This window comes from Sciurus carolinensis, chromosome 9 (assembly GCF_902686445.1).
Source record: "Sciurus carolinensis chromosome 9, mSciCar1.2, whole genome shotgun sequence".
Lineage (NCBI taxonomy): Eukaryota > Metazoa > Chordata > Mammalia > Rodentia > Sciuridae > Sciurus > Sciurus carolinensis.
Genome location: NC_062221.1, coordinates 139,047,550 through 139,066,101, shown reverse-complemented (window position 1 = coordinate 139,066,101; position 18,552 = coordinate 139,047,550). Strand labels below are relative to the sequence as shown.

Below are 18,552 nucleotides of genomic sequence, written 5' to 3'. Positions count from 1 at the left end.
CCATCAGAACGGAGTCCCTTGAGGGGTAGGTGCCAGGTTAGCACCAGCCCTGGGAAGTCTCAGAGCGCAGGATCAGTGCAGGGGCACATGGCCAGCTGGGGTCAAAGTGACACATGTCCACAGGCAGGCACAACTCCCTTTGTTGGTCCTCAGAGAAGCCCCAGGCTCCTGTGGGGCTGGGACAGGCTGGGCGGGCCTGAGGTGGAAACTGGGGCAGGGCAAGCCTGTCCTCCCTCTTGCTGTGAGTGGGGGTGGGGTGGCCCTGTCCCCACAGCTCTGGCCCCATGGACATGGCCTGCCCTGGGATTGGGCTAGGTTTGGCAATGGGGAGCCCTGCTGGTGGGAAATGGAGGGAGAGGGGGTGAAGTTGAGGATGATGGCAGGCTGAGTCCCCACAGCCCACACAAGGGTCCCACACACCTTGTGACTGTCCCCATCCCTGCCTACACTGCTGGACATAGCTGCCCTGTCCTGTCAGGACCCTGAGTGAACCAACAGACGTAACATTTATGAATTAAAAATGATTTAAGTGGTTTAAAGTCACAGGAAGGCAGGGAGAGAAGGGTGTTCCCCCAGGCCCTGCCCACCCTGCATGGCTGGCCCGTGCCAGAACCCCAGTGAGCTCCTGCCCACACTCACTCTGCTGTCAGGCTTGGTCCTGGGTGTTTGCATGTGACTTGGAAAGCAAGCCAGTGTGTATGCTGGATGGAGACCCCTGACTGCTCTGAATGGGGCTGGTCCCGAGTCTTCTCTTTTCCCCAGGAGGACTCCTTGGGGACAGGTCCTGCCACCTCCAAGCCACAGAGGGCCGCCTGCTCTGGGTGGCAATGCTAGAGTTTGTGACGCCTTGAGACAGATGGGGCAAGTCCTAGAAACCGAGAGTCCTGGTGAATCGGGCAGGGCCTTCTGGCAGTGTCCCCCAAAACCCCTGTTCCCTGTCGGGGCCTGGCCACTCAGGGGCCACTCAGGGTGCCTGGCCCAACTTGCAAACCTGTGGCCACTCTGGAAACTTGAGGTTGCTCACCTGCCTTTTTACATTGGAATCTTCCTGGGTGTTTGACATTCCTCTTTACAAGGGAGCAGGGCTGATTTTTTAAGTGGAAAGGGAGCTCATTTGGAAACTGCTAGGGTGTGAGCCGTCAGCTGCGGGTGTGAGGGTGGATAAAGGGGCCAGGCTGCTACAAGGTGCAGCCGAGTGCTGCGGGAAAGGCCTCGGAGGTTCCCAGCGAGGGCTCCCACCTGCCAGGCCCGACAGCTGATAAGGAGGCGGCACCAACAGGCCACGTTTGCCCATTTATGGATCCAGGCTGGGAGCCCTGATTAGAAAGGCATGCAGACCCGGAGTGGCTGATAAGCTGCCGCCCCTGGGCTGCCCTCGGGGCCTGGGTCCGGCTCTGAGGGCTCTGTGCTCTCAGGGGCTGGGGACTGGCAGCACTGCCTGGTAGGGAAGGCACAGGGGGCCCACAGGGTTGTCTGAGACCGGCTGCAGGGGTGAGCCAGCGTCGTGCCCTGTGTTGCCACGTCCTCGAGGCTCCTCTGCGGAAGGGCGCACGCTGCTGGTCCTGGCGCGCGCAGGGACGCGAGGCTGCTCGCTCCAGTGCGATTGTCACTGGGACTCCAAGGCAGATACCATCAGTTGTCCAAGTTCACTGACGGGGACACTGAGTCTCAGGGAGGAGGGGACGTCTGTGGGGTGGGGGAATGGCTGTGGGGAGTTACGTCCACAGGGGTGGAGGGCATGTCTATGGCGGGGGATGTCCACAGGGCCATGTCCACGGGGCCGGGCTCTTCACACCTGGCCCTGTCTCTTCCCCATAATCCCTCGAGTGCCCCTGACATCCCATGTCCCCTGCTCAGCAGTGTCCCCTCCCGACCCCTGCACTCTCTGCCTGGGGAACTCCCGCTGTCCCTGTCACCTCCATTCTTTTTACTGCCCCAGGAAGAAGGGGTTCTTGGGCTCCTCAGGGTGCTCTCTGTGCCCCACCCCCAGAGCCCACCTCCTTGGCTGATGGGGCCGTGAGGTCACTGTCCTCTGAGCCAGGTGCCATTGAGGCCTTGACACACACAGCCACACCCTGACCACAGACCTGGGAGGGGAGGCTGGGCGTGAGGCTGCCCCGGTGCCTGGGCGGCTTTGCTCCCATGACCCCCTGTGGGAGGCCCGCAGGGTGGACTGGCCTCCTGAGCAGCTCTGCCTGTCAGTTGCAGGTCCAAGGGGAGGTTTTGCCCTCTCAGAGGCTCATTCCCCTGGGTGACCTTTGGCCTCCACTGTGCCGTCCGGATCTGACCTCTCCCCGAGTGCACGACTGGGCGTCGGGCTGCCTTGGCTCGGCTATCATGGGCAACACTGGACTTGCCTGTCTTCTTCCAGGTGTCACCTGGCTTCTGTTGGCTCTGGACTTGGCAGCGGGAGTGCTGAGGCAGGGGGCATGCCCAGCAGTTCCGATCATTCCAGACAGTTCCCCAAGGTGGTGGGATCAGCTCGCCACCACCCACAGGGTGTGAAAATACCAGGGACTCCACTTGGTATTGTCAGCCTTGTTAATTTTAGCCAGGTTGTGGGTGTAGACACCATTTTGTTGGAAAGTAACAGACAACGCGTCAGTTCCATTGGCATAAGAGGAGTTAGGTTGGTGTTTCCGGAGCTTTCCACTGGCGTTGGGCAGCTAGCCTGGGAGCAGTGTTACTACAGTGCTGGAGCAACGAGGAACCCCTTAGTGGAGTCCTCTGTTCCTTGCCACCCCACCTGTGGGCAGGCGGGTGAGTGCCTTATTGGTCAGCACTGGGACAGGCAGGACCTGTGAGGACAGAGGGCAGGTTCCCCCAGGATGGTGACTCACAACCAGCTCATGAGAGGTGGCCTTTGTGGGAAGAGGGATTCAGACGTCCATGGGAGACACAGAACCCACATCTGGGGAATTTCCTGACACTTAAGGGTTGTTGAGACATCACCCCCTGGGGGCCTTCAAGTGACAGAAATGTGTCCTCTCATGACCCCTCTCATGTAGGCAGAGGCTGGAGGTCTGCCATCACAGTGTCCGCGGGCCATGTCCCTCTGAAGCTCCATGGAGGCTCTTCCCTGTCTCCCCAGCTCTGGAGGCTCCAGGGGCTCCCTGGCTTGTGGCTGCGTCATCCACCTTATGCCTCCATTGACACATGGTCGCCTTCGTGTCTGGGACTCTGCATCTGAATTTCCCTCATAAGGACAGCCCTTGGACTAGGGCCACCCTAGTGAGACCTCATCTTTACCAACCACATCCGCAAAGACCTCTTTCCCAAAGAGACCACACACTCAGGTTCTGCCTCTACCTGAGTTTCTAGGGGCCACTGCCCAGCGTGCCCAAGATTGACATGCCAGAACAACACAAGTCTACAGTCAGGATCCAGCCCTGGATGCCACTGCCCAATGTCTGTCCAGGGCTCAGGCCCTCCCCAGCCGTCCTGCCCTTTCCAATGCTCAGGACACCCAAGGAAACTCCCAAACCTGAGCTGGGCACTGGTCTTATTTCTCCCTCATAGGTGAAATAGGACCATGACAGCCAATGTCCACAGCAGTATCCTGGGCAGCAAAGCTAGACTTGTGGCCAAGGACTGGCCACCAACGGTGGCTCGCCACTGTGGCACAGCAAGACCAACTCTTCGAATGTCCAGACCCTGACAGCCTCAGATGGAGAGGGTTAATGCCTCAGAGTGGAACCTCAAGGCTGGCTTTGCCTTCTCTGCAGCCTTGTTTTTTATTCTGTTTTCAGAAGCGTCTGTCTGTAATGGGACCCAGGCAAAAGCAGGCCCTCCCTCCTCGTGGCAGAGAAGCCGAAGCTCCAGGCTTTCCCTGGCCTTTCCCACCCCAACCTTACAGATTCTGGGGCAGCACCTCACCGTGAGGCCTCACTGCCCATGCCCCTGACCCCACGTGGGAAGGACCGAGGACACAGGTGTGTTGTGTCATTTACAGGCTGCACTTCGACAACCAAGAGCCCTGGAAGTGACCACGAGGAGCAGCCGAGAATGCAGCACGCTCGCCGACAGGGCCACCTGCTGTCACCCAGGACCTGTTCCTCCACCCTCGTGCTGGAGAATGGAGGCGGGGAGCCCCGGCTCGAGTGCCAACCTGAGACCAGGATGCGCGTGAGAACTTCCTCGCGGCTGCGCTGGACTCCAGGGCTCTGCGTGGGCGGGAGGCGTGTGAAAACCGTCGCGCTCTGTGCCGTGCTGTGCTCATCTCCCACACCGCGCCGAAGGGGCTAACTGCAGGGCACCCTGCCACGCGCTCTGATTGGTATAAAGTTCTGAAACGGGAGAAACTACGCTCTGTGTTTTTCCGGGCCTCATACACACAAGATAGAGACACACTGGAAGCTAAGACTCTGAGACCCTCAGCTCCTGTGGGCAGGCTGCGGGGAGGGTGGGGGCAGGTGGCTGCACCCTGCCCGCCACACCTGAGGGGGGGTTGTGCTCCCATCCCGACAACACGGGGCGCACAGTGCTGGTCCCCTCAGGCCTGAGTCAACGCCCAAGCTGAGCCAGCTGACTTCCCACAGGCATCAGCCCAGTGCCCCTCAGCTCCAGCCCCTGTTGGGGTGCCAGATGAAGGGGTGCCCTTCCCAGAGAGCACAGCGATGCTCCCACCTTTTAGGGCCACCCAGAGGGAGCACCTGTCAGGTGTTGGCCTGTGGCTTCTGCCTTCAGGCCCCACCAGAGTGTCCAGCGGCCCAGGTCCTTGTCCCCATCACTCAGAGCTGACCTTGCATCGCAGTGGTCCCGGCTGGGAGTGCTACCGAAATGCATGGGAGCTGGAGAGGCCCCGGGGCTGGCAGAGCCCAGTGCCGCTCCTCCCCTCCCCGCTCTGCCGCCCACAGGCCTCCCCGTCCTCTGAAGGCACCCTCCTCACCCGGCTGACCATCCCTTCCGAGACTCTGCTCCCCTGCAGGGACCGTCCTTGCCTTCCAGTGCTTCAGAGAACCCTGAGGGGCTAGCCCACCAACGCCAGCCTCACTCCATCTGCTGAGAAAGCCCCTCCCATCCTGCTCTGCACAACCTGGGCCTGTGGGGCTGCCCGTTGCCCCAGGAGCAGCCTCAGGGGTTTGGGGGCTCAAGTCCCCTGCTTCCTTTGCTGCTGCTGTCTGTCCCCACATATGCTGGGAGGTGGGCCTGAGCCTTGGCCGGACAGAGTGGGGAACCCAGCAAGCCAGTCCTTCTGGAAAGGGCATGGTGGTGGACATGGGACCAGGGACTACTGGAGGGAGCAGTTTGCTCCTGGCCAGGGCTTTAGGCCCAGGCGGTCAGTGGACAGGGGGCAACCACAGCTGAGAGCAGCTTAGATGACGAGGAATGGAGGAGGCAGGGCTGGATTCCAAAGCTCCTGGGGGAGGATGGAGCTGTGGGGTTGGTGGAGCTGAGTCACCACGGCTGGGGTGGCGGGGGCAGGACAGATGACAGGTGAGGGAGCGTTAGGTCAGGCAGGCTGAGCAGAGGGAACGGGGAGGGACTCGTGGCCGAGTGACTCCGGCAGCTGTCCACTGGAATGTGCTGGAATACAGGTGGAGGCACGCTGTGGACGTGAGGTTGAGGGGGGGCTGGGAAGCACATGCTTGGTCCTGGGCTGAGTGAGGCTCAAGGCCAGGCTGGCTCAGGCCATTGCTCAAGTCCCACCCAGGTTCAGGGCCAGTCCTGGGCCCCCTCCCTTGCTGGTTTTGAGGGGTGCTTAGGTGGCACAGGACATATCCCAAAGGATATTTAGGAAACAGCCCCACCATGGCCCAGAGCCCCTCCTGGACACCCCCACGAGGAGCCCTGGGGACTGCGTTGGCCTTGGCTGCCTGGTGTGGCCACTGCTCCCCTGTGATTGAAGGAGCCAGTGACCTGTAGAGTCCCACGTGCCTCGGGTGTCTGTCTGGGCCAGGGGACCCGTGTTCACCTCAGTGGGAAGGGAGGGCCCTGGGTAGGACTGCCAGCCTCAGCCCCCCACATGTGCTGGCAAACAGTTTGCCATCCTGGGGGCGTGGCAAGGCCAACGGACCAGAGGTGATCACTCCTTTCTTCACAGGTCTCAAGAGGACACAGGAAGCCACATGGGGAAGCCCAGGCAGGCAGCAGGCTGGACGCCAGGGGAGGGGGCAGGAGCCTCCTGCGGTCTCTTGCAGACAGGAACAGGCGAGGCAGCAAGCGGAGGAAGGGCCGGAGGAGTCAGCTCACAGGCAGGCTGGGGGTAGCAGGGACAGTGCCTGGAGGGTGTGGATTGGTGTGTTGCATTTGAAAGACACATTGTAGGTGGACCCTTGCTATTTCTAGACACTGGCTCAGCCTGGGAGAGGCGTCCCTCCAGGGCAGCAGGGCCCCACATGTCTGAGCATCAGATCCAGAAACCAGAAACTGGTTATTACAGGGAGGCAGGAGGCACTGAGCAATTGGAGGGGAGGTGACCAGCAATTGGTATGGCCAGGGTGGCCAGGGTGACATGGCCAACACTGCAGAGCCTCCCACTGCACTGCCCGATCCTCTCAGGGCTCGACAGAGTCCCATCTCCAAACGGGCACCCCTGAGCCCAACTGCCGGCATCTGGTCTGGTCCCCCACGGGGCTTTTGGGGCCCATCCACCTGCTCCCCGACTCCCCCAAGGAACCCTCGGTGCATCTTGGATGAGGAGGCTCTTGAATGGGGAGTCAGGGGGCTGGGGCCATATGAACCCCCTGGGATACTGTGGTACAGAGTAGACTCCTCTGGAGAGTCTCAGGTCTCAACAAAGGGGAAGCTCAGGGTGGCGCCTGGTGCCTACTGAACCACCCCAGAAGTGGTGTCCTGCTTGCTTTAGGGCTGTGAAACACTGAGGGGTCTCCTTGGTCTTCCTGGCCTCCTCCCTGAAGATGGCCTCTCTGTCTCAGCCTCCACAATACCTGGCTCAATGGGCCTAGAACTGGACTGGGCCAGGGTTGGAGGGGGCTGGGGACCTCCCCAAGGGTGAGGGACTTGAGTCTGAGCAGAGGGTATGGGGACAAGTGTCTGGAATCACACGAGTAGTCGGGTCCTAGCCGAGCCTGGAGCTGGTGGCCTAGCCCGAGGGACATACTGGAGGAAAGTCTCGAGCCTGCTTGTCGGGAGGTGCACGGCAAGGTTTTTAATTGCTAGCAGATCTGAGTGTGAACAGCTCCGAGTCATCTGCTGGATCCCTCTGCCAGATGGTTCCTTAAAGACAGATGCCTCATGCGGAAGCCGTTGGCGCATTTGGGTTGCCATGAGGGAACGTGGGTGCAGATCCTGGCTTTGCCTCCTTCAGCTACAGTGAATTCTTGGTCCTCTCTGAACCTTCATTTCCTCCTCTATGAAATAGAAACGACAGCAGGAGCTCGTCGGGGGCTGTGAGGGGGAGAGCAGAGAAGTAGGTGTGAGTAAACACCAGCTGCACAGTGGGCCTCCCGGAGGCCTGGCGGGAGGCAGGGAGGACTGGAAGAGCCTCCTGGCCCAGGCTGGAGCGGGGCTGGCCTCTCAAAGGGCCCTGAACACCACCCTGGGCCTGGCTTTACCTCCGGCACATTCCAGAGTCGAGAGCAGCGCAGAGCACAGGGAGGGGAGGACCTGCCCCCCTCGCCACCCAGCAGGCCTTGCTGGCTTCGCGTCCACCGATAGGTCTGAGTCGGAGCTCACCCAGTTTCACATCTCACACCACGCCTGGGAAGAACCTTCTGGAAATGTGTGCATCCTCCCACTCTGCCCACACCCTGTAAAGAGGGGCTGGTGGGCAGGTCCTTGGCTCTGGGTGGAAGGACCAGGCAGAAGGTCAGAGGGAGTTGAGGCCCAGGGAGCCTCTGCCTGCAGCCCTGGTTGAGGTCGGGCTCACAGGCTTCTTTGATTGAGGCTGGACTTGCAGGCTTTGTCCACCCAGGTGCCCTTTTGCCCACATGGCTCCAACCATGGCTGGTCACCACTGCCCCAAGGTGACCAGGCCCTGCACTGTCCCCTGCTGACATGCTGGCTCATTCGAGTTGATTGTTTTCAGAGTCGTTGTGCAAGGAATAGTTTTCAAAATAGGGTTCAGCCAAACGGCTTCTGTGGAGGAGTCCAGGAGCCGTGGGGACTGGTCCCAGCACCTCTTCCCTCAGCACAGCTGGTCTGGGGCCTCACAAGCCCACCTCTGCCTGACGACCTTCGCAGTCTTTGCGGGGCCACCCAGGACTGGCCTTAATAGAGCTTTCCTCTTTTCAGAGGGCTGTCTGGGCAGGAGGGCATGCAGGACACCAGCACCTGCTTGTTGGTAGGAGCCCACAAGTGGTTTTTGCTTTTAGTTGCACACGGAGGGAAGTGCACACACTTGGCTCTGCTCTGGTCACAAATAGGCCAGGGCAGTGTTTGTCAGCATCCTGTGGGTGCCTCAAGGTGGTGGTCAGAGCAAGTGAGCTGGAGAGAAGAGGGGCACTGGCCCTTCTTCCAGGGTCCAGCCTCGGTCCCTTGGCTGGAGGCTCCTACCCCTGCCAGGGCCTCAGGCCAAGTCTGTACCCACTGCAGGAAACAACCATGCTCTCGGAGGCCAGGCCAGGGTCCCTGCTGCCCACCGTGGGGTCAGGGCTGAAGGACACAGAGAAGGTCTGAGGAGTGTGGGAGCGGAGTCATTGCCTTGTTCAGTGAGCCAAGATCCGGGGTCCGACTCAGGCAGGACGGTTGTCATGATAATAGCCAGCAGAAGAGGAAATGTCCAGCGGTCGTCCTGAGTCCACCTACCCTGGGTATTGCTGATGTGGGTCACTCACCCGCTTCGAGTCCCCTTGAAGTCTCCCAGGACCTCAGAGCACAATCTTAGTAAGACACAGGGTCTTCACAGAGGAGACTAAGCTGAAAGAAAGTTGCCGGGTGTCCCCGACCCAACACGGCAGTTCTCTTAAGAAGAGGTCAGGACACAGACACATGTGGAGGATGGCGGAGGACCGGGCTCGGGACGGGCACGCCCTGGGACACCGGGACTCGTGGCCTCCAGAGCGAGGCCGCAGCCTGTGCTGGTGGAGCCGCCTGGTCTGTGGAGTCTGTCCTGCAGCCCTGGGCTCACGACAGAGTCGACACATCACAGTTTACAAAGAGACTTCCCACTGGGAGTGTGATCCCCAGCATGGTGACGTGGGGTGAGGAGGAAAGTCCCCTTCAGATGGGGACACGTCTGGCAGGATGGGCTCTGTCCCACACCAGCAGCCAAGTCCCAGGGCAAGGGCAAGTCCACAGCTGGCCCTCCGAGGTGTGCTGGCCGGTGCCCATCATCCCGCCTCTTGGGGCCTCTGCTCTGCTCACGGCCCTGGTGTGGTTCCCCTGCCCAGGAGGACAGCAGTCCCTCTGCGCATCCCAGGAGATGCCGGTGAAGTCGCTGCTGAGGAGACAGAGCTCTGAAGCCATGCGTCCCTTCAGGGTTGGGGAGGAGTGCCTGTGGCCGGTGGGCCTCACAGGGTGGCGCCCCTCCTGCACACCTGTGAGGGGCCAGCGCCTTGTCGTGTGTGCACGTGGGACCCTGCCCCACGTGACATTGCTTCCCCGCCTGGGCCCAGCAGGTTCTCACAGTCAGCACGCAGTCCGAAGCCCCCCGTGGGCCCCTGCACTGGGAGGGCCCTGTGGCCATCTTCTGCTGGAGAGGAGGGGCGGGCGCAGCCTTCCCCACACTGAGGAGGCTAGGATCCCGCTGAAACCTCTCCCGCGGAAGCACGAAGGCAGCAGAGTGTGTTGATGGCAGACCTGCGAGTGTTCGGAGGGTCTTCGCCTCCGTGACTCTCACTGTGCTGCCCTAGAGCCCTGCGGCTGGTCACCAATCTGCATGGCACCTCTGAGTTGTGTTGACCATCCCATGGACATGGACCCTGAGGGGCCACGTGGTTGAGGGAGTGGTGTGTGGGGTGGTGTCCCCCCAAAAGCTGCGTCCATTCCCAGAACCTGGAGATGCCCTTATCCGAAGGGTCCTTGCTGGTGTGATCCAGTAAGGCTCTAGAGACGTGGTCGCTCCGGATCATCTGGGTAGGCCCAGATTCCAGCGACAGGAGAAAACACAGGGAGAGCAGAGGAGACCACAGGAAGGCTGGCAGAGGGCAGAGGGGCAGAGCCACAAGCCAGGGAGCCCACCGGGAGCTGCAGGACGAGGGAGGGGTCCCCCGAGAGCTTGTGAGGGAGTGTGGCACTGCCACCCTTGATTTGGGGCTTCTGACCCTTAGAACTTCAAGAAGAGCCCGTGAGTCACTGGTTTATGGGTGTCCCATGCAGCCCCAGGACACTGGTCCACTTTGCCATGTTGCGCTGCCAGGCTGTGGCGAGTGCCCAGGGCCCCACTCCTGACCACCAGGGTGAAGTATTGGAAGAGCACACGCCACCCTCGCCCTTTTGCTGGATCCCAAGTGCAACAGGGGCTGCCAGGGCCCCTCGAGCCTCAGGATTCCCCTCACAGCAAGGTTCAGGGCTGATGCCCAGCCTCTGTCGTTGGCATGCTGACCCCTTGCTGGGTCCCTGGGCACCACATGAGCATGTGTCTGCATGTCTGCTCACTAAGTTTCTGCCAAGTGCCTGGAGGGCAGGAACACTTCAGCTCCCTGCTGGCACGCTGCCAGACCCCAAACCAAAGTGTCCCTTGGCATGTAAGAGCATCTGCCAGTCAGGTCATTCCAGATTTCCCAGAATCTCCTTGGGAACCACTGAGTAAAGCAAGGCGTTCCTTGGTGACTGAACTGTGCTCGGTTTAGATTTCAGCACGTCAGACTGCCTTGAGGTGGCTCCCCCAGGAGACCCGGGAGCTCAGGCTGGGGTGCGTGCTGGTGCCAGGGGATTTTCTCGGCAGGCTCTTCTTGGCCAGGCACAGGTCAGAGGGGAGCACTGCCACGCAGGCTGGAAGGGACACCTGCATTCAGGGGCAGAGGACACTTGCTTTCACCTGCGGGCAGCTGGCTTCCTGGCAAGGCTGAATTCTAGAAACTTGATTAAATCAGCCACAAGTTGCAGCTGACGCTGTTTCCAACCCAGTTTAAATAAGGCAGGTCATGGCATCAGCTCTGAGGAGAGAACAGGCACAATCAGGTTCAGGCTGACCACGCTGCTGCTGCTGTGCCCGGGGCGGGGGTCCTCCTCGCCTACCCACGTCTGTCTTCTTGCACTGCCTGCCTGGGTGGGGTCTGTCCTGCTCTCTGGATGACACAAGGAGGGGGCAGTCCTTGCTCAGCCCGTGCCCTGCCCACCCTTGCCTGACCCTCAGACTCAGATGTGCAGGGGCGGCGGGGCGACTGGCTGCCTTGCTCTGAGCCTCCCCTCGGTGCAAACAACCTGGGTGAGCTGGGGCTCCGCAGAAGACAGGCCCTGGAGAGGAGGGGCCGCGCAGTTCCTGGCATCTGGAGTGGTCAGCTGGGGTGCTGGTGGCGGCGAGAGGAGGGGCGTCTGGCTAGTTGCCTGGTGCGTCTGCTGGTGGGTATCCTGGGGATGGAAGTCTCCACCACACTCCCTTTCTGGGATCCTACTTTGATACAAAGTTCGAGTACACAGTGCTAATGGTCATCTGTCCCGTCCAACACGAGGGATCCACCCTTTCCCAGATGTTTCCAACTTGACCAACCCACCTCGTCTCTCCAGAGTCCAGTTGTCCAGGTACAGAGTGGCTCTGGCCAGGAATGAGGGTCAAGAAGGAGAGCACACATGTGCACTGAACTCAAACCCACACAAACACACTTGCACACACATGTTTATGTGTGCACCTGCAGAGCAAGCACACATGCGCATATAGGCAAACTTAAGTGCACAAGCACTCCTCACACAAAGCAAGCACACACACTCATATATATGCGCACAAGTACACACAGACACACAGAGACACGCAAACACACACAAACACACAGACACGCAAGCACAGACAGAGGGGTGGCTCATTTTGCTCCATGAGTTGCTTGTTGACTGACCGTCCTGTGAGGCTCCCCGGCCAGGCTGTGTCCTGGGTGCCCGGGCTCCTGCTGCACGTCCTAGGAGACCCAAGGCACGGGTCCTTCCTGTGGGCCAGGCTCTCTGGGGCCCCGGGAAGGAGCTGCTCAGAGCTGGCGACGCTGCCACATCCTCTCAGCTGACTTCCCTTGGGCCCCAAGGGACAGAGCGACAGATGGGCTGTGAGTGGACAGTGTCCCCATGGGTCTGCTGGGCTGCCCCGCCAATCGACCTCCTCTGCACTCCAAGTCCGGCTCTGCCGCCTTCTTCCCATTTCTCCTTTCACGCACGGGGGGTTTGTGGTGTGACCTGGCCCTGCAGGGCCACCCGCTGCGGCTCCTGATGGCATGCGTTTTCCTCAGCCTCGCCCAGGCAGGGAGCCGTGGCTGGAGAGGCTGAGAGACACAGGGTCAAAGAGGAGGAAACACTGAGGCTGCACGTCAGCCACAGGCCCGGGGCGGGCGAATGACAACCCCCCCCCAGGGCTGCGCTTTGCTTCACCAGCCTGGGACCTGGCGGCTCCGGGGCTGGAAGTGGGTAGCCGGTGCCCAGCAGGGCAGGACCCCCACCCTCCAGTGGCCCGCGCCCCTCCAGGGGACCCTGGGACCTGTGCCCTGGGTGGGGGCAGCACCAGGGCCAGGATGGGGATGCAGTGCGGCTTCTGCGGGGCTCCTGCAGCCGCCCAGTGAAGGAGGAGGCAGGAGCCGCCTGCTGCTACCTCGTGTGCCCGCGGAGACGCTGGAACAGGGGCCACACCTGCCCGGCCACACGGCGAGGTTCCTGCAGTTGGCCCCTGAGGGGGCGCTAGGTTTGTCCCTTTCTTTCGTTCCCTGCTTTGGGTGGGGATTGGGCCCAGGGCCGCCTGCGTGCCATGCCGGTGGCCCCTTCCTCCTCAGCCCCTCCCAGCCCTGCCCCACCTAACCCTCCAAGTCACCTCCAGGTGCTGCTGTTCCTCTGACACCTTCCCCAGCAGGAGACTGTGGGGGGTGGGGGCTCAACCTGAACCCAGAGCCGGGGGCACCTGGGGAGGGGCACAGTCAGATCCAGGACCCTCCCTGTGGCTCCCCTAGGCTGGAGCAGCCTCTCCCTGGGACCACTGTGTGCAGTCCTGCATTCAGGAGCCCCTCCCTCCTGCCAGTCATTGCCCCTGAATTTAAAGGTGAGGATGTGACTTGCCATCCCGGAGGTGAGGCGTTTCAGAGGGAGAGGGTGGGCCTGTGCCAGGAGTTCCTCCCAGTGGCTGGCCCTCGCCTCTTCCAGTGCCCTCCGCCAGCCCCTCCCCTGCAGGTGCTGCCAGCCCCTGGGAGGGGAGCAGGCCACCCGTCTATTTGCCTTTAGCTCGTAGCCCGATCACAAGGTTAGCGAGTTCAGAGTCACATTCCTTATCACGATTTCAAGATTGAGCGAGGACTTGAAACACACGGGACCAGTGGCCCTTGGCGTCTGTTCTTATCACTGCACAAACACAGCCACTTTTATGAGCCCCACTGTTCTTTTATTAGGGGCCACGATGGCTCCTTTGCTTTAGCATTCACCTGTGACGTCCGTACAAGTGACGATAAGCTCTTAAATGCCAGTTCGTTTACTGAAACACTCAGCATGTTTTCTCTCTCTTCCCTGCGATGGCATTGTTCATGCTCAGAGAATGTGGCCTGGTGAAGCACTCTGATCACGCAATGGTGCTGCACGCCAAGGGTGCTGCAGTCAGACCAGCGCAGAAGGCAGCGCTCGGCCTCTGGACAGAAACCCACAAAGGCCAACTTACCAATATGGGTAAAAAAAATGTCGAGGATAGCATCCTTTATATAGAAAGAGTTGCCAGAAAAAAAATGAGAAAATAATTTATGTTCTGGGGTCATCTTTTGATTTTGCCCACCCAGAGGAGTCTGTGGCTCCTTTGTTTGGTCACAGCTCCTGGGAGACACCCCCTCCCACCTGGTTTTCAGGGCATCAGGGTGACTGACCTGTACTTCACCTCCAGTGGCTAAAGGTGACACGCTTGGTGGAAAGAGGGTTTCCCTATATGTTGACTGGAATGAGGGGAAGGCCTCTCTCTGCAGGCTGGGAGCTGGGCAGACGTTGGCCAGCTGACTTTGTCCACATGCACTGCTGTAACAGAAGGCCAGAGACTGGGCAATCTATGACCAAAGTAAGCTTACTGTCTTGGAAATCCAGGGTGGAAGGGCCAGCACCTGGCGAGGGCTTCTTGGAATCATCCTACGGCGGAAGGGTTAGGGTAAGAGAGGGACAGAAGGGAGAGGGGTCAAACGTCCTCTTACAGGGAAGCTCCTGGGGTAAGGGCCCCGGCTCACTCCTGCCCAGACACCGCCATCTGGCCACCTCCCTAGCCCCAGCCCTGGATCCAGCCCACCTACAAACAAAGGGTGAGATACAGCACCATCTTGCCAGGTGGGGAAGTGGGGCTGAGAGGCCCCGGCCAGAGGCGGAGGAGAGTGGAGAACCCAGACGTGGGTCCCAGCTCCCTTTGGGCCCGCGGACTTTCCTTTTAACTTGAACCGGTTTGAGCTGCATTTCTGTCACTCACAAACAAAGGTCAAAGACCCACTAGAAGAAAGCAGGAGCTGGCTCTCGGAGGCCAGCGCGCAACATGCATGGAAATGGAAGTCGCCTCGGTAGGGAAGCTCAGGACCTGCACGTCCAAATGAACATGCGCGGCCACGGCTCGTTCAGATCTCCCCGAAGAGGCCCAGTCCCAGCCCAGAGCCTGAGAGTGACCTGGGGGTTTCATCTGTTAGGGTGAAGTCACTCTGGGGGGTGACGGCTGAAGCCCTGAAGGACTCGGGTCCTGAAAGGAGACTTACCCAGGGCAGGACCACCTGTGTGGCGGAGGCAGAGACGGGGAGAGGCGCCCCTGAGCTCCAGACGCTGGAGGAGGCGGGAAGGCCTCCCCGACCTCCGGAGGGGCCGCGCACAGCCCTCCAGCACGCTTCAAGCCACCCAGTTCCTGGTTCTTTGTTATGGCAACCTAGGAAACAAATACAGATACTACTTTTCACTTCTGGACTTAGCAAAAGTTCCTTTAAATAAAAATTCTTCAATGTCAGCACAGTCTAAGGTCAGGAGGACCCCACCACAGGGCAGCAAGTATCAAGAGCTTGGAGAGAGGCGTCTCCTTCAACTTGATGACTGCATTTTAAATGCTTCATCCAAGGAGAAGGTTCATGTTGGAATTAAGAATTTTGGAAAAGATACAATAACACTGTTTACAATAGTGTATGGAAACAGCAAATATCTAAAAATGGAAATGTTGCATATTGGACACAATGAAACTTTAGACACTAAAAGCAATTTCTTTGAGTGACACACAACACTCAAGGAATTCTTTTTACATAAATAGAACAACAGCATATGAACCTGCTCACAGAGGCTACAATCCAAATGTATTTTTAAAGGCTGTGATACACATTTATATAACTAAAAATGCAATAAAATATTAATAGTTTTGATTATCTGAGTGATAAAATTATAAACTATATTAATTTTGCTGAAGATTATTTCTTATATATTAGATATGTGTTTTGTATTATAATCTTATGTTCAATTTGGGGTGTTTTGAGATGGGGACTCGCTGTGCTGCTGGCCTGACCTCAGGCTTCGGGGCTGGGCCGATCCTCCCACCCTGGGCGTGGCCAGCACACCCGTCCACAGGTTCAGTTTTACCATGGGGGGAAAGGTTTAAACTCCAGATCTCTTGATGTGCACTAGGCTTTGTATGAAACTGACGTTGAAGAAACAACCTTTGAGAAATTAAGGTGCAGTAATAGTGCTCGACCAAGACCAAGAAGCTTCGTGCGTGTTCGAAGTAATAAAGCAATTTAAATTTGGTAGCAAAGGTCTAATTATGGGGCACGGTGTTTCTAAGTGACGGCCCGACAGCAAAACAAACAGGGGCTTCCAGACCTCTGGGACGGGCGTGGCGAGGCCAGAGCTGCCCCATCCCCTTGCAGGAACTCGGGTGCCTTTGGTCTGTGGCCCCCCTTGTCCTTCCTCTTTCTCCCCAGTATCTGAGGATGCTTCGGTCGGGGAGGACAGTCACTCAGGACGCGGAGGTCCAGCGGGGCAGAGCAGCTTCCCCAGGACACCAGGGTCAAGGGTGAGGTCAGGAGCTGGGACTTGCCAGCCTCCCTGCTCAGTCCTGGGAATGACATGTGAGGAGTCCTCCCTCCCTGGAGGTGCAGTCCCTGCCCCACTGTCCAGGGACACAAGTGTCACCAGCTGTCTGACATCACCTCCAGAGTCGCACGACCGGCTCACCAGGACCTCCCTGCCTCCTTCCAGCTCACTGTGGAAAACCCGTCCAGATCTGTGAGGCCACACACGTTCCAGGCCAGGTCACCTGCTCTGGGGTGGGGCTGGGTTTGTGGTTCACTCCCCACCCGCCCTCAGGTTGCTTGCAACTCTGCAGTCTGGGCACCCGGTGGAGCTGGGGGTGCCTATCTGGAAGGAAGGGGCTGGCTTCTGGGAAGGGCACCTTTGCCCATGAATAGCCTTGTGGATGCCTCCGCAGCCCAGGGACCCCTTCCCCTGTGGCAATGGATAACATCCCTGCCTGCAGGACATGCCTAGAGAAGTCTGGGTTCTCAGCCCGCACTGGCGCTGCATTGCACTGGACTGCCCTGTCTGCCCTGCCACAGGGACCCCAGGAAGCCCCGCTTTCCCCCACAGGGGGCTTGGAGAAGTGACCCTGGTCACCTGCTACGTGGCCTTGCTGGATGCTCTGGGGCAAGTGGGCTTTGAACAGCTGCCATGGATCAGGCCCAGCCACATGACCTCACTGTGGCCCCAGGGCTCTTGCTTACTCCCACCAGCCCACATGGCCACATTCCAGACCCACAGGGAACTGCCCAACGGGGCTCTGGCTTCTCTGGATCCTATGTAGCCCACCAGGGGCCTCCGAGGGCCAGAGCCCGGCTGCCCAGCTGGGCACAGGGAGCCCTGCTTCTCCAGGCCTGGCCGGCAGCCCCCACAATTCATGTAAAGGAGGAGCACTTCAGCCAGGTCCCCCAGCCTGCAGCTGTGTCCGCAGCTGGGAGCCCTGACGGGGTGCTCCAAGTGACCGTCGCCCCAAGGACATTTCCGTTTGCCAGTCAGGGTTTTATCAGCTCCTGGGGGTTCCATCCCCAGAGAGGCCCCAAAGCAAACTGGGCCTTGAGCAACCTGGACCAGAGGGCTGGACCCCGACACGGACATACTCTCTTCTGTCTGCTCAGTGAGCGTCCAGGCACAGACCTGGGAGAGCTGTCCCCAGGGCTGAAGTAGTTTGGGGCCTACCTGGACGGCTGAGTTTTGCACAGAAATGTGACCTTGTGTTTCCGGTGTGATTAAACACAGGAGTAAGTGACAGAGGGTTTGTTCATGCCCGGGTTCCTGCCAGGCCCTCCCTGGTGGGTGGTGTGCAGAGAGCTGCGCGGGGCCCAGGCCTGGAGGAGCAGCCTCACCCTGATCCAGGGTACCTGCTTCCTCATCCAACCTCTCTGGCTGCTGCCCACTGTGCCCAGGACCTTGATCAGAGCGGAGGTTCCACTCCATGGCGTGTGGGATGCAGGGTGGCCCTGCTTGGGTGGAGGAGAGGGTGCTGTGGACAGGAGAGCCGAGCTGTCCTCCCGCTGTCCTGGGGCGGTGTGGGTGGGCTCGGGTGCTGAGGCAGGGCACGAGACCCACCACCCTGGGGCCAGCACAGCCAAGAGCCGCCTCCTGCTGGGCTGGCCCCTGGGCCCGGGCCATCTCTGGTCTTTGAGTAGAGGCGGGGCCTACCAGGGTCATTCGGCACTTGTTTCTGGCTGGGCCCTTGGGCTGACTTGGACACTTTTCAGTATGGTAAAGCACAGGGGACAAGGCTACCCCCAGCCGTCCTGAGTGTGCCGTTCGGTGACACCAGGCACGTTCACGCTGGAGCGCCATTACCACCACCACCCTCCTCCAGGACACGCCATCTTCCCAAACTCCACCCCACCGAACACGGAGCCCCCGTGGCGCCTGCCCAGCCCCGACACCCATCTCTCTGCTCTCTGTCTCTAGGCACGTGACTGCCGAACGCTTTAGGTCTTAACCGTCCGCCAGAAGTGTACCTGGGGAGGGCTGGTCCCCAATGCCGCGGGTTCAGGGGTGGGCTTTGGAGGGCGTTGGGAGGAGGGCTCTGACCTCACCAGTGAAGCACCCCACTTATGGATGCTTAACTTAGTGGGGTGTCGGAGGCAGCAGAAACTTGAGGCCCAGTTGAAGGATGTAGGCCACTGGGGGTAAGCCCTTGATGGAGACATCTAGTTCCTGCCTCTTCCTCTTCCTCGCTCTCTGCTTCCCGGCCTCCACAGGTGAGCTTCCCTGTGCACCCCCTGCCTGGCGCTCCACCTCACCTCAGGCCCAGAAGCAATGGAGCCAAGTAACCAGGAACTGAAACCTCTGAAACCGTGGGCCAACATAAATTTTTCCTCCTTTGAGTTGATTTTCTCAGGTATTTTGTCACAGTGACAGAATGCTGGCTGACAGTCTCCCATGCAAATCAATGGCGTGGTGTTTGCTCTTTTGTGAATGTCTAACTTCACTCAGCTTGATGTCCTCAGGTCCACCACATTGGAAGTGTCAGGATTTCCCTCCTTTTCAAGGGGGAATCATATGCTG

The 18,552-nt window shown here is 59.6% G+C and overlaps 1 long non-coding RNA gene across 4 annotated transcripts; it reads right to left on the bottom strand.

Annotated features, from left to right (window-relative positions):
* Window positions 1-1,907: 1,907 nt before the first annotated feature.
* On the bottom strand, window positions 1,908-13,070 carry LOC124992466 (uncharacterized). 4 transcript variants are annotated; one of them, XR_007110128.1, is made up of 4 exons: window positions 12,848-13,070; window positions 11,269-12,308; window positions 7,518-11,000; window positions 1,908-7,350 (listed from the first exon to the last, which is right to left on the bottom strand). It is a non-coding gene; the product is annotated as an uncharacterized LOC124992466 (long non-coding RNA). The 4 variants fall into 4 exon arrangements; XR_007110130.1 differs by having other exon boundaries at window positions 1,908-11,000; window positions 11,269-11,455; window positions 11,559-12,308; XR_007110129.1 differs by having other exon boundaries at window positions 1,908-11,000; window positions 11,266-12,308.
* Between the last annotated feature and the right edge of the window lie 5,482 nt (window positions 13,071-18,552).